At 34.6% G+C, this 16650-nt stretch overlaps 1 long non-coding RNA gene across 4 annotated transcripts in view; it reads left to right on the top strand.

Annotated features, from left to right (window-relative positions):
* Positions 1-16650, top strand: part of LOC137496650 (uncharacterized) — a 125995-nt gene that overhangs the window by 19613 nt on the left and 89732 nt on the right. For all 4 annotated transcript variants that reach the window (XR_012387147.1, XR_012387146.1, XR_012387148.1 and 1 more), the window contains one exon: positions 11018-11114. This is a non-coding gene — a long non-coding RNA (uncharacterized lncRNA). The remainder of the gene's footprint in view (positions 1-11017; positions 11115-16650) is intronic.

The raw sequence follows: 16650 nt of genomic DNA, 5'->3' as shown, positions 1-16650 counted from the left end.
TTAGAAATGAGTTATTAAAACTATTATGTTTAGAAATGTGTTGAAAAAAATATTTTCTCTCTTAAACAGAAGTTGGGGAAAAAAATTAACAGGGTGCTAATAATTCAGGGGGGAGCTAATAATTCTGACTTCAACTTTATGTACATGTGATTTTTTTGTTTTTTTTTATTTTTAATAAATTTGTAACAATTAAAAAAAATATTTTTACATTGTCATTATGGGGTATTGTGTGTAGAATTTTGAGGAAATAAATAAATTTAATCCGTTTTGGAATAAGGCTGTAACATAAATTTTTTTTGGAAAAAGTAAAGCGCTATGAACACTTTCCAGATGCATTGTAATTGACTACATTATCCACTAAATAATAATAAAAGTTTCACAGGTACGAACTATTCAGTAATTTTAGTATTCAAACAATTCATTTTATTCTTTATCACTTTCTACACTTTGAGGACCCTGCTCTAAAACCATGGGTCTAGGTATATATTATTGGCATTGATCACTGAACAAACTTTAGCATTATTTAATGAAAGTGTCAAACTCAACTCAAACTCTTCTCCTCATTTAATAATCAAACTTAATATTCTAAACCAGCCAACTTATGTGTTTAGTCCTGCCTGGCACATTCAAAAAACTCAAATACAGCAAAGCATCTCCTTGATGTTACTTTTATGTTTCCATCATTGTACGCAGCCCCCATTTTTTTTACCCACTCTCTGTTTTCAGGGGTCTGTGTTGTCCCAGACCCCCTTTCCTGTCAATTGCTTTGCCCTGGGGAGATTTACACAAAGACCTGTAACATGACAGCTTCCTTAACCTGCTGCCAACAGTCCCCAATCAACCTCTCATAATGCGTCATGTCCAGCAGGAAAATAACCTCACTCATTCCCGCAAATGCGTCAGTCACTCCTGACCCACTGATATGTCAATCAAACAGCTGATTTTGAAATGCTGCTGGAACTTTTTTTTTTACCATCCTATGGCTTTACAGAACTATTACAAAGTATCATCATTCAGTTCGAATTCTGTTGGCATCTCATCATGGTGCTCTTTTTGAGAGCTTGATCTCTCTGTTGGTTGTCAGGTGGGATTTTATTTGTGCTGGGTACAAATAGACTCTGAAGGCTTGCGGCGTGCCATGCTCCTTTTCGCCCACATTTATGGATCTCAGGGGTATAGGTAGCTTATTTTGTCTAAAATGTTCCAAATTTGAGGGCTAAAATATAACATTGAATTGGATTTGTTTGAGATGGATGTCTCTATGACATTGCACGCAGCAAGGCTATAACCTTTTCTTGAACATTGGGGTGGGTAGGTTTCTTGGTTGGGATGTATTGTCTTTCTTTTTCTGAATTGAATGAAAATATGGTAAAAAAAATATAAAAGTTTTCCTTCTTTGAACACAATATATTTTATTTTGAGAAACATTTTAAGTATTTTGGAGCCGTAAGCATGTATGCTAAATATTTCAAATGAATCATTGACTTCTGCTGTCTTCATTCGTTTCAAAAACACTGATTTATTTACAATTTAAAACATCTTTGCATTTCTTTTCTGTTGGAGATACTGTTGTCCCAAAAAATGTACATAGAAAAATCTTACATATACGATAGGAACGGTATTGCAGAAAATTTTGGCAGGAGATAAAGCCCTGAAATGACTTTGTGGCGAAGGGATCTTAACACTACATACGGCACCAAGAAGCCAAACCTTATTTGTTTTAAACTTTGTGAGTTACTTTCTTCTGTTAAACACAAAAGAAGATATTTTGAAAAATGTTGGAAACTGCTCTGTTGTAGGAAAAACAAATAATATGGAAGTCAGTGGCTACAGGTTTCCAGCTTTTATCTATTTATCTTCTTTCTTTTGACCTAAAGAAAAAACTAATAATGGTTTGGAACCACCACAATTTTAGTTGAGGTAATTTTAAGCGAAGCTTCATGAAACACTGAAACAGTCGAAGCAAATGTGTCGAAGCTTCGAAATGTTTCTAATCCCCACTCTACAGTGACATCTAGTGGTCATTTTTTTAGGTATTGCTCTAAAACAGCAAAGAAACAGTTAAGTAAACTGAGGTATTAACCCCCACGTTGTATTGCCGAAGCTTCAATCGATTTAGTGAAGCGGTGAGAATTCTTAACTAGCATGCAGAGATAATGGGTTTGAACCCAGGGTGATGCAGCTACAGATGTTAGATTCAAAATGCTTTGTTCTTCTAACGTGTTTTGTTTTAACATTGGTCTGGCATCCGAATAAACACTTTGTGAATAAATATGTCTTGTTTTGGTCATAAACCAGGGTTGTTGCTAGATCAGATATGGTTGCGGCTGGAAGTTTACGCAAATTATTTATATTATTCATAAAATTTCCCATTTATTATATTTTATTAACGTCTACTGCAACCCTAAACCCAACCATATAAAAATCATAATTTCTGAGTATTTGTACAAGTCGAGGTTCAAATCCAAAAGTCATTCCCAGCACAGTAATTTTGTGCACACGCACGGTCCATTGGACTATATGAGACAGTTTAATTCTGACCCTGTCAGTCAAATGCAGATTTGCCAGGTCTCGAAACGCTTCTAAAATGACCGATGCTCAGACTCGCTTTAGACGCTTGACCTGGTTTTTGAATCACCTTAGTCACGTGACCTAAGTGTTTCGGATTATGCTTTGGTGCAGTGTTTCGAAACAATTGCGCTTCTGGATCTCGACACTGTCGAAACATCAGTTTCACGTTAGCTATTCCTACAAATCAACCAACCAACCAATCAACCAACCAACCAATCAATCAGTCAATCAATCAATCAATCAATCAATCAATCAATCAATCAATCAATCAATCAATCAATCAATCAATCAATCAATCAATCAATCAATCAATCAAACAAAAACTCTGCACAAAAGAGGTCAACAGCTGAGTTTTTAGAAGACCACTAGGGTTATCCTCTGGCTAAAAGTTCTTTAGTGCAGTGTTTCTCAACTACATTCCTGCATGGAGGACCACCAACACTGCATGTGCAGAGCTGGTGTTCGTCCAGGAATATGGTTGAGAAACACTTCTTTAGTGGACATGCAAAAAACAGCCTAAATCTTTTAAGTCTAAAACATATATTGAAATGGTCATGATGACTTTCTGTAATCCTAACAATAAACAGCAGCATCAATATCAACTATCCTGTCTGACTGTTACAGCCCTGACACACAGTGACTTTCTAAAACCAAGTTCGGAGTTAATATTTTGGTGTCATAAACTTTTCTTTTTTGAATGAGCATTTGTTGAGCACATTCCCAACCTTCCATTAGTTGTTTTTCCTCTTCACATATCCTCTTCTCCACTTTCCACATCTGACGCATCAGGTTTCTTCCACCGGTAATGATCAAAGTCATATTAAAACGATGCTGGTTTCACGCAGAAGGAGGGTAGGGGCCAATGCTTGTGCCTCCAGCTTCGGTTCCTGAATTAATTTCTAGATGAAAATGTTGGTTTAGTGCAATCAAGTGATGTTATAAACATCCCTCTATACCTCGGGCGTTGTGCTACCATTCTCTGACCTTGCTAAACATTCAGGTGCAATTAATTATTTCAGCGAGATCTAGCGACTGCTTCAAAATGATTAGCCTCCCTGGGGGGTTGGACATTATTTTAAAAACACTTTCTCATCATGAATTTTAATCATCCCAAAATGTATCGATTAATTATTAATTAAGCAACTTTAAGTGATGCCAGGTGGGTATAATTTCAAAAAGAATTGGAAAAATCCTTTTGGGGGTGAAGACTTTAAAGTACAGGCGCTGTGAATTTATGAACCAAGTGTTGGCACTTTGGTTTCTTTCATGTTCAAAACACTTTTTTCCCCTCCCCAAAGTGGTTCTTTGGTCTTGTTTGGACAGAAGAGACTAACTATGGATATTTTTTCACTTGTTTGCACGGAGCGCCAGTTCTTCGCTTTTTAGCCCCTGAGATATATTTAATATTGAGTGCACTCGCTGCAAATGACAAGAGTTGTACTATTTAACAGGTGCCACTGAGAGCCAATATGTGAATATGGGAACTTGTCTGAAAGTAATCTTGTCTGAAATGAGTACTTACATAAAATTAAATACACACACGCTAGCAGTTTTTTTGCCCCCAATTAATTGAAGGTGTCCTTATAATCTACATTTTAACCGTTGAAGCTTAAATAAAAGAAAAGAAAGTCTGCTGTCATTTTATAAAAGCCATCATATGTCATACATCAGTTTATTTATTTATTTTTTAATTACTAGACAGTTTAATTTATTCTTAACCCTCTACTGCACGCATTATGATTAGATCTATAAAAAAAAATATTTCACTGTTTTTCATTTTTTAGAATGGCTTAACTTGAAGTGCTGTAAAAAATTTGGAGCGATTTTTTAAAGTACTATATGATATGTTGCCTTATGGCAACAGCGACCAATAGTGTAACTTTGACATTTCTAATTTAAAAATTTTGTTGTTTGAAATTAAATTAAATTTAGTTTTGATTGAATTGGTGTTGTAGTATACTAAGCTTTATCACAGAACTTATAAATGACAAGAATTTCTGCGCCACTGTGGCGTCATCGAAAGATCTCTGAACTGGTACAGCAGACATTCAGTTTAAATACATTTTTACAGACATAGATACATAGATGTGGGGACAAATAGAAACAAAGCATACAAATGAAGTGTTGTTGTCAGCAGTGTAAATTGCCTTTCCCCCAGCCCCAATCTCATCAGCATATAAGTACCCATTCACGATACATTTTAGCATGAAAACAAAGTGTGCAAATAATGTACTTGGGTCAGAACCCGTCCGGCCAGTTGACCTGCTTGAAACTGTTTCTTTTACATATGTTAGACAATTTGCATTACTTTGGAGACATGAGACGGTTTCACATAAAGGCTCCTTTAGAATGTATTTTACAATGAAATATATATATATATATATATATATATATATATATATATATATATATATATATATATATATATATATATATATATATATAAATTTGAAATCTTTCATTGTTTTGCCTTTTGCCTTTCATTGTTTTGCCTTTCCTATCTAACAGTGTTGTAGCAGAAACTTGAATTGGCAGTCTATACTGTACAAATTATATGTATTTATAAAATCTTTATTTATTTAACCAGTTTGTGATTCTTTTGGTTTTTAAATAACACTTTCAATTTGAAGACCAAATCCAAACCTTTAATTATTTGCAACACTGCATTTAAATCCTTTTTGTGCAGATGTATGTCTCAGTAAGGCTGTTGACAAATATTTATTAGATTCTAATTCACATGTCTATTTAATAACTTGACTGATTGTTCTAAAAATATATGGATTTTTTTTAAACAATAAACGATAAGTTATTGAAATGTTCCTAATTGCATTATTAATAATATATAAACAAGGAGCTCAGGTAAGTCAATGTACTTGTACTTCAAAAAATCCCCAAGTTCTGTTCAAATAGATGTATATTAACCTATGCGGCAGGTCCTGGGTGAAAACACAGCAAATTACAAATTACCTGCCTGATTATGGCTGACCCCAAATATCCTACAGGCATGAATATTCATTACGAAATATATCCCAGTCTGGAAAAAAATATTAATTTCTTCCTTCTCTATCTCCCCTCACTCTCTCTCTTCTCGTCTGGCTGGACTGTGAATAAGAATGATTAATGAAATTCTCACACATACAAATTCATCATTCTCAGGGAGCCGGAATGGTAATAAGGATCCAATTAAAGACACAGTAGGAAAAGAGCAGTGGGGGCTTTAGATTCACACTGCACTCTGACTGCGGCGAGGGCAAGTGAGATAAAGAAGCAGAATCACTTAGTTTGGCACAATATGCTTCTAGGTGCTGTTGAAATGCTTCTTTTATGATACACAGCTGTTTATGCTTGAAGGTGAGAAACTGCAGGATAATAGGGTAAAAACTAAATATAGGTAAATGCTGCAGTTATCAATATAGTTCTCCGGTTGATTGAGTATTGTTAAGAATTGCGATTGTGTTATTTGGTGTACAAGTTGTATAAAATGTTATATTTAAATAAGCACATTGTTTTGTTAAATATGAGCTAATGGGTATGTAGCGCAAAAATCTGGACATTGGATGAAGTCAGGTTCACAATTCTTGTTCAATTTTTTGCCAAATTAGAATTAAAAGTTTTTTGAGAGTATTTTTTTTTTTTAGGAATCTTTTTTTTTATCACTGCATAGTTTGGAAAATACTGCAGTCAGACAATAGTGCAATAAAATGTTGTATATAATAAGCCAGAACATTTATAAACAAATGGTTTGGTTGGAATATATAGAAAGTAAAGTTGGTGTGTATATGTATGTGCTGATAATAATATACGGTTTTATAGCTGACTGCATTAGAAAAGAAAAAAGACCCAAAAAATCTGTATTGTAATTGAAAGCTACAGATATGGCCACTAAGAATGCATGTTTCAATTAATCATGTTATTATGTTCACTATGTTACATAACTGCCCCCTGTTGGTCATGTCTTGTGTTAGACCATTTTGTGCTGTGTCGCGCAGTACTGCAGCACTGCGTGTGGTCAAGTTCATTCACTTGCGCATTCTCATTAGCCACATCTGTACAGTTTCAGACTGAAACTGTGTCTTGTGGGTGTTTTTTTTCTTGTGAGTGTTTTCTGTATTTCGAGATTCATTTTTCTTAATTTTTGCTTTTTAATTGCATTATGGTATCCTGATCTTTCCTCCAGCAACTTTTAATATTGAAAGCTGGTGTTGATAATGAGACTTTTATTGAAACTTTTATATGCTGATGAAGTATAAAGTTATAATTTATGGCAAAAAATACCTGGTAATACCTTGACAAATAGTTATTAGATTCTAATACACATTTCTATGTAATAACTTGACCGATTGTTCCAGCTTGTAAATTTTTATTTGATAAAAAGTGACTTTTATCGAAACCTAGTTAAGTATAAAAAGTATAAAGTATGAAAGTATGAAGTAATATTAAATGTATGTATTGTTGTTATAAATTATGGCAAAACATACCTGGAAATAAACTGCCAGCACTTTTTCTTTTGTTTTACAGGCTTAATTCTTTCTCTCTCTTTCTCTATCTCTCTCTAATATCCTCTCTGTATTTGGGTAGTATATGTTTCAAAACTACTAAAATGTCAAAAGTTAACACAGCAAAAACCAATGTCCTATAATGAAATTCATAACTCTAAATAAGCAGAAAATAACTGTGAATCACAAAATAAGGAAGGTGTTAATTAACAGATTTTTTACAGTATAGAAATACCTTTAGGCTATTTGGTTTTCAGTGTCTTGCCCAAAAGTTTTACTTCAATATGTAAGGCATGCCATACAGTAAAATGGCAGCTATTGTGCATGACACCTTCGACCTCCTCCACTCCGCACCTTTACCACCCACTTCTGTTGTGTTTACCGAGGCCTAAATCATGTTTTCGGTTGCTCTGCACCCCTGCCTGTCTGCACACCGCTTAATTTCATGTTCGGTTGGATTCTAAGATGGCTCATCCGCCAGCCAAATATTTGTTGTGAGTCGGCGGGGTAATCTGTGGCTGAGTACATACACTTATCTTTGAAGCTGCCACCGGAAAGGAAGGACACTGGAGTCATGGAGGGCAGGAGGTTGTGTGCGTGCTGAACCCGGTGATAACAGCTTTTTGGATAAATCCTCTGCACTGCCAGTACTGCTTCATCCATGAGGCATTAGGGCTGAAGCACTCTTTGAGACCACTTTCAAATAAACCTCAGGGTTCGCAGTGGGACACTGGGATGATGATGCTGTGGGAGACCAAAGATTATGTTATAGTCCTGTATTTGGTCTGTTCTGTACTTTTTGATTGGTTATTATTTTAAATAGTATATTGCAATATTTTGATCTCGATGATGTGATTTGTGTGTATATGGTGTATAAAATTTCAAATGGGCAGCATATTTTTTTAAATTAAATTTTAGTGTGTACTGTAATACTGTAAAAATATTAAAGGTTTCCCTAATTATGATTCACAGATGTTAATTTACAGTTAGGAATTTCAAAAAAATGGTGGGTTCCACAAAATCAATTAGTGTTAAAACAACATGAAGGAATTAAAGTAACTTATTAGTTTTTACAAAATCAAGTGTATTGAACATAAAACAAATTGTCCCCCAAAAAGTGAAAAATTGTGTTGTTTCAGCTCATTTTAAATAAGTAGTTTGAACAAACACCATTTTTTAAAAGCTTATTATCAGACATTGATTTCTGCTACTTTCAAGGACACCTATTTTACCCATTTTACAAGATGTAAAATAAGCCTTTTGGTGTCTTCAGAATGTGTCTGTAAAGTTTCAGCTCAAAATACCCATCAGATTATTTATTTAAGCCTCCAAAGGTTTGCCTATTTTGGTGTCTGAGTATACTGTAGCTGTTTTTGTTGCCTGTGGCTTTAAATGCAAATGAGCTGCTTCTCCCCACCCACCGTTTCCAAGTGCGTCTCTGCTTCTCATCATGTGCTACATCAGATAAATAACACAGTGACAGAGCCAGACTCGGATGAAGCTGAAATACCGTTTATTTCATATATTTGTGGTGTTTATTCAAGCCTTTCTGAAATGATAAGTGTTACGACTTTAAAGTTTATCTCTAGGGGTTAAAGAGGTAAAATTTGAAGTGTGTCAGTTTGTGGTGTGTTGGTGGCAAAATAACTAAACGACAACCAAATAATGTAAAAAAATAAGTAAATTTATTTACAAAAGTGAAACAAAGTCAAACAAATATCGTTTGCAGTACACACACAGACATGTTAGCGGTTACTGACATCATGCAGCTGTGATGATTATAGTGGTTAAGAATAACATATATATGGCAATTTTACTGTCTTTATTACAAACATGCTCTATTTAAAAAAATGTTTTAAACTTATAAAACTTAAAATAATCACAAAGAGTTATAACAAATATTTTAATCCCAGTTTATTTGCAAAAAAAAAAATCTGTGGACAGTGTTTACATGTTATTATAGAAACATGGCGCCTGTCAATCAAGCAGTGGGTGGGGAAACCTACACTCCTTCATCACATTGTGATGGGCCTCAGAATTGCAGGGATTTGGGTCCTTTTGTAATGTCAGGAAATTTTTAAAAAGGGACTTGTTGATTGTATATCCCTCCAATATGACAGTGGACAGACTATATCTACAGAGTTCTGTCCAAACTGGTTACAAATGTTGATTTTCATCATAGATGCCCTTTAACAAAGTGACTTTTGTTGACATTTTAGTAGTTTGAAACAATATATTATATTATAAAAATATATACAATCAAGCTTGACTGTATATAAACAAATAAGTCTGTAAAGTAACGGAAAAATACTAGCAGTTTTATACCAGGTTTTTGTACCATAATTTACAATACAAATCCACAAAATATATCACTTCAAACAATTAAAAATATACATTTTTTTTTTCTATCAAGAGATCAAAGTCCCATAATGCAATTCAAAAGCATATCTAAACTAAAAAAAAAAAAACAGAGTTCACAAAATATGGAAACTGATACTAATAATAAAAATGTATTTTTATATACCACCTTGAAAACCTAATACTTATAGCGCTTTATTAATGTATGATTTATGGATATATTTATGGATTTTTTTAAATGTACATGCACATATACAACTCTTCCAAGCAAAAACAGAACTATATAGTTTTTTATGGATTGTGATGATGAAGCTCAACTAAACTAAGCAGAAAATATGAATGAACAAAGTAAAAAAGGTTGTTAAATGAGAGAAATTAACATTTGTTCTGTTGTGTGCCTCTTTCTGCCACACACACAATAACTTTGCCTGTGCTAATTAACAATTAGCAAAGACTCGTTGGCTAATTGTGTTATTCCTCGTAATTAAGGGACTAATTACTAGAATGTCAATTTAGATTTAATTACTAAGTGCTTTGGTAATTCCCAGTGAGCATAAGTTACCATTTTCCAACCCTTTTCCCTGTCTGTGCTTTTGACGGGTTTTCCATACCTCGCTCCCTTTGGATAAAAAAAAGGAGAGAGGGAAAATATGTAAATAAAAATAAATGAGAGAGGTGTTTGAGATTCCCGGATCTGTTATCAAGACTGTAAAGCGTAATGATTAATGAAAGGCTTTACCTCTGGGCCTCCAATTAGAGATCTTTTTTTGGGCTTTAAAAAAAAAGAAGAGCGCCACCAGCATTTTGCCAGCATCTGTTGAGGATATTAATTCGTTACACTTCGTTTCCACTAATTCTGCAACATGTATACGCAAAACATGTCCTCTCAAACTCTCCAATTGACCACTAATGGGTGCTATTGCCTTAAACATGGTCCAGGCCACGTGAAATGAGCAAATTGGCACCGTCCTACAATTCCTCCAGCTCTCCTGTTCCTTCCGCATAACGGCTTTGATTTTCATCCTAACTGTCTGACTCCCTCAAACCGCTGCCAAAATACAATAGGACAGGGTATAATATATATAATTACACCCACTTACATTAGCCATTATGCCAGTGAAGCATTCCTTGGAAAATGACACACGACCTGTCAAGACTTCATTCACGCCATTAATAAGCATCATTAGTGTCTAGTTTGAATACCTCTCTTGCACATTGCAGTCATTTCAACATGTCATATATTTTAATTTGAGGCCAAAAATAGCTGTGTGGATATTATGCACTCTCACTGCTAGTCTTTGTGATCTCTTAATGGCCAGTAAGTTCAGAGTCTGACCTTGGATTTTTGCTCTCATTGGAATTAAAAAAAAATATATATATAAAAAATTAAAGAGACGTGTCCTTGTTGTTGTTTATGCCTTCAGTTGTAGTGATCAAAAACCATTTGCATCCTAACCGTTCGCTCACTTTTAAGGAAATGCCCTTGGGAATTGCTGCTGTTAAATCGAAGAGGAAAATAAGATTTCGTAAACCCTCCCTTGAGCTGGTTCTTAACGCTGGTTCTTTCTCTCTCTTGAAATCTCTCCATCCAGCGTCTCTGTCCCCCAGAAGTGGCTCCGCTGCCCCTGATGACGAACTGATGAAAGGAAACATCTTCGTTCTGCCGAAGCGCAACCGAACCTCCCACAGGTACTGCTGCAAAATAAAGACAATAACTCATGCTTTGATCTGAGTAAGTCATTAACTTCTCTTCGCCTTGTTTACCGCCTTTGACAAAAGCAGCTTAAGGGGCTAATTAATTGTAAAAGTGGCGCACAATGGTTAATTAGCCTGGCGTCTGTTGTCAGTGATGTACCTTGGCGGACTTTTGTAAGAGGCCTCTCTGTCGTTTTCCTCGTCCCCTGGTGAGGGGTGCCATTTTTCATTTTGGGAGGGGGGCGGTATGAATGAGGCTGTCTGACATTTTGGCTGGTAAACCCGTGGGACGTCAGCATCAAGAACGCTGATGTGTCATGAACACGTAGGGCATCTGAGGTTCAGGGGTAAATGGATTCACATATGCAGTAATTGACTGGCAGTAACTGGGTTAGAAGGGCAAATGGAAGTGCTGTTTAAATGTATAGCACATTCAGCCGTGTGCTCCAGCTGTTGTTGAGAGAAGGAAATGTGGGATGGATGTTCTTTATTGGTGTTATGTACTGTATACTTTGTTAAAATATCTGACTGGGTAGTTGTGTGTGTTGATGTTTTCGGAGTGGATCTTTGGTGTTGATGGTAATAAGTAAAGATGATGAAAATAGTTAAGATCTTCGGACGAACGATACTTTAGAACATGGGTATTTAAGAATGGGTCACACGTATAAATTACAATTATTGTAATAATACAAATATAACTAAATGAAATATGAGTCCATGAGGGGAAAGAATGTAACCCCCAAAATCCCATAGACTTAACATTGGCACAAAATGGCTGACATCGATAGCTAGATTAGAGAGTCATAGAAGTTTGGGAGTGTGCTCATTTTACCTAGCCTATCAAAGTGGTATGAAGTAGTGACATCGCAAATTTGTAGACACTTCCTAGCAACCACTTATAGCACCCCAACAACCATATAACAACGGAAACAAGCCTTATATCAGCACATGAACACCATAGAAAGACAGGGTTATGAGATATTTCTAATTAGGCTGATACAATCTAATTTGTTTTCACCCATTTAACTGCATTACCACAAACTAGCAACCATTTCAAATACCCTAGCGAATACATTAACACACATTTGGCCATTTCTTAGCACTTCATTGTTTTTGGGCAGTACAGTAAGTCATTTTACCCCAGTGATTTGCCATGGTGGATGACGAAGTGGCGCAGTAGGTAATGCTGTTGCCTCACAGCAAGATGGTCATTGGATCAAGCCTCGGTTGAATCAGTTGGCATTTCTGTGTGGAGTTTGCATGTTCTCCCCATGTTCGCGTAGGTTTCCTCCGGGTGCTCCGGTTTCCCCCATAAATTCAAAGAAATGTGGTACAGGTGAATTGGTTACGCTAAATTACCCGTAGTGTATGTGTGTGAATGAGAGTGTATAGGTGTTCCCCAGTGATGAGTTGCAGCTGGAAGGGCATTCGCTGCGTAAAACATATGCTGGATAAGTTGGCAGTTCATTCCATTGTGGCGACCCCAGATTAATAAAGGGACTAAGCCAAAAAGAAATTAATTAAATGATTTGCCACAGCAAACACCACTCACATTTTCTTTAGGAAATGTACAGTTCTAGTTCTTATTATTATTTTAATATTATACTCAGTATTATACTCGATATTGATTTTGATATTAACTACAATTAATATAAAAATGTCACTATTTAAAAATAAAATTAAGATTTAAAGTTACATTTCTAAAATATTAAGCGTAAATTAATGTCACGTATTTATATTTTTAAGCATTACATTTAATCATTGAATATTTTTCATCATTAGTTCATTCTCAAAGCTAATTTTAAGGCACATTATTAAAGAGAATAATAATAATTGAAATAAATATATTAATCGCTTAGCAATTATCATAAACTGTTAACATGGAGCAGAATTTCAAATATAAAAGTATATTTTTGTCTCTTGACCTGCAAATAATTGAAGCCTCTGATTTAAACAGCCTTTAACAAGCTCAGAAATGCAAAGATAAGTATGTGTGACTGAATATTGAAGTTAAATAAAATTAACTAAACTGCTTAAATTAATAAATCTGAATTTGATTTCTCTGTTTTTTTTTTCTTCAAGTCATCTTTTGCCTGTGAAGTCAGGTATACCTATTAACAAAATAACAGAAAGAGCAGTTGCTGTTTACTCCTTCAGCTCTGAATGAGTGCCAATTAAGCTGACTTATCACCTCTGTGCTCATATGCTCATACGTCCCAGCATGCTCTTACCCTTACCCTGCCCTACACTGCATATTACTGCCTAACCGCCCACTGTGGAGAGCTCATGTCTTTCATTAACCCCCAGTAAAGTGCTGTTGTGTTTTGAGGAGCCATCTATAAACAGCTATTAATACAGTTTTTAGTTGGCAAGATTCAGGAAAATTGTGTGTGTGTGTGCGTGTGTATTTATAGATAAATACATAGAGCTATGGAAAAAATAAGAGAGCATGGAAAGTTTCTTTGAATTTGTTTAAAAAAATAAATAAATTATTGTCTTTGTTGTTGTTTTATTTGACCAAATATGATTTTCTTAACTCTTCTGATTTAAAACATCAGTATTCTGATTTATCAAAAGATGAATATAATAATCTGAAAACAGGGTACTTTTTCTTATTTTTTTCTATTTGTAATTTTTATGCTCTAAGTGACAACATTTTTATTTAAATGTAGAATAAATTTTATGAATTTTCTGAACAAAACTATATATATATAGTAAATGCAGAGCATATATTTGCATACCTGTATATAATAATGTGTTTCTCCCATTTAAATTCATATTAAAGTTGCACGTACAAAGTTCTTTAAAAAAAACTAATCAGTCTGTATTTTTCAATGGAAAGGCATGTTTTTGTGAACTGTCCTTGAATCAGCTCTGTCCATTATACTGCGCCTTAACTTGAGAACCTTAAATACGCCTCTCCCTCCTAATTAGAAGGAAATAATAAAAATCCGTCTCCAAGACAAACACCTCATGACCTTTCAAAGCCACCCTGGAGAAGTGTATTTTCCTTTGCTTTTGAGGGTGGTTGAGACCACAATGAAAGCACAGTCATGTGGCACACGGAAATTCACTCTGCAGTCTTATATGCGGCCGTTTATTAAGCAAGAAAATAATAGGTAGATAGATTGTGTGTATTCAGTTTGTGTATTCTGTTTGCTAGTTAAAGGTTGCAGAAGGTCAGTGGAGTTTTAAATATCGCCTTGAGGGTTGCTCTGTTTATCCAGCTGCCATTTTGTTGAGTTTTAGTATTTTTCGCAGTGATTTTTCTGAGAGAGAGCTGAAAAAACTGGTTTTTATGAGTCATCTTTGATGGTTGAATTGTTTAGAAGGCTACATTTACAGTACATCTACTACTTAGTATGTATTTTTAACAGTTGATTCAGAAAGAACAACAGAAAACTTTTACTTAACAGCTCTAAATGCTTTTTGAAATAAATATATCAGGCCTATTTTTAATCAACTTTCCTTAAATGTTACTTTTACAATGATATATAAGGAAAAACAGAGTATGGCAGCGGATGTTTCAGTTAAAGAAAAAGATGAATACAAATCATAAATATTCTTCTTACTGTGAAGTTAATGTGCAAGTACAGTACATAATAATAACCAGCTCTGTGTAATAGTTTATTTTTTTAATGGCATATTAATAATATTGAATATTTTTCCTTTCGGATTTAAAGCCAAGCCAAATCCTAATAATTACATCTTAATAATTTGACACACTTTCTCAGTTCTTGGCTTAGCAATCTCTTAATGTAACTTAAAAGTATGACTGACTGAGAATATATATATAAATTAAAGAATGAGGGTGGGGGTTGGGATGGAGGTCTAAGAAAAAAAAAAATACATTTGAATGAGAAAAGGCTGTCGACAGCCGTTTTTTTTTTTTTTTTTTTTCTTGTGACATATTTCTCCCATTACAGCAAATTAAATTCATTCAATTAGGGCACTAATCTCACAGCTTTCTACTCCACAGTCACATCAGCTGAGGTGTCATGACATTTCTGTTGCATTACAGTGTTTATGTTTTTATGATTTGCTGCATCTCATTACATAAAACAGACAGACAGATAGATTTGGATATAGTTATAAGGCTTGGTGATATTGAAAAAAAAAATCACAATATCATGTTTCATATCATTCGTTATCGATGATTATTGAATATCTTTTAATAATACATTTTTGAATATTAGGCTTTTTTTATTTAACCACTTTATTTTAATTTACCAACAAATAGTTTTAAAAGTCAAAAACAAAAATATTTAAACAAAATCTCCTCTTTTTATAATAAAATAGGCATACTGTAAGTGTTAAATAAAATGTTACAAAGCGTGTGCAATAGTAAAGGTAGATCAACATCTGTAATGTGTCAATAATATTAAAAATACAGTAAACCTTAAACTCAGTAAACAGAACAAATTATGATAATAAAATCTGAGATTTCAAGTAAAGGAACTAATCATCAATTTTTTAAAAACGTATTGAAACATTACAAATTGGGAAGTTAAACGAATACATTAAGGACTCCACACAAACAATCTTTCAGATGGGGTGCTAGTGGCTGGGATGCTCAAGAAAAGAAACCAAAAAGCCACTCTGGCGACATACTTACATTCTTTATCTCCTCACTGCTGCTACACGGCATTCATTTTCGCATGCGTTGTTATTCTGAACTGAAGTGACAAGCGCGAGTGGGTGGTTTCCTTCACCATTATCTATGGCGTCTCATAACTAGGCGACCAGTTTCTCAGAGAATGACAAAGGAACCAATCATTACTGCAGCTCTAATGCAAGTTTATGGAGAAAAGTAAAAAGCACTCCAGTGTTTGGGTGCGCTGTGTTTGTCTCAGGTAATTACTACTGAAATGTGTATATTCCATACAATGTGTAAACCAGATTGGTTAGTTCTACCTACATGAATTGCAGTGCGCTCGGGGCATTCTAAATATTTCCGATGTTTTTCAACTAGGTGAGGCTGGAAATTGCGCACGTGTCACTGCTTCCAACGGCCACACTCAGCAGCCACATTTGAATAAAACTATAACGCTTCATACCAAACCTCATACCGAATTATTTTATTATCTATATAGACAATGGTGTTCGGTCAATATTTACCGATATCCTTTTTACCGTCCAGTCTTATATAGTCATCACATTTTCTTTTAATGTTCAGAACCTTTAACATCCATATGAAACAGCATAAAATGTTCTTTAAAAATCTTTTTTTAAAAATAAACACTAATATTTTCTCATGATTATTATTTCACACAGCACTCTTTACTTTTACCCAGCAGTAGTTCATTTGAATTTAAAGAGACACACACATAAAAGTGTGGTTCTGCCCAAACTGTTACATTGACAGAATGGTCTAATAAATAATTCATGAGGAATTTTGGAAAAACATTCATTCATTCATTCATTTTCTTGTCAGCTTAGTCCCTTTATTAGGGAATGAACCGCCAATTTATCCAGCAAGTTTTTATGCAGCGGATGCCCTTTTCAGCCGCAACCCATCTCTGGGAAACAT

The sequence above is a fragment of the Danio rerio genome, chromosome 11 (genome assembly GCF_049306965.1).
Source record: "Danio rerio strain Tuebingen ecotype United States chromosome 11, GRCz12tu, whole genome shotgun sequence".
In the NCBI taxonomy this organism is placed as follows: Eukaryota; Metazoa; Chordata; class Actinopteri; order Cypriniformes; family Danionidae; genus Danio; species Danio rerio.
The sequence above is the reverse complement of the archived record's forward strand: the minus strand, read 5'-3'. Positions and strand labels throughout refer to the sequence as shown.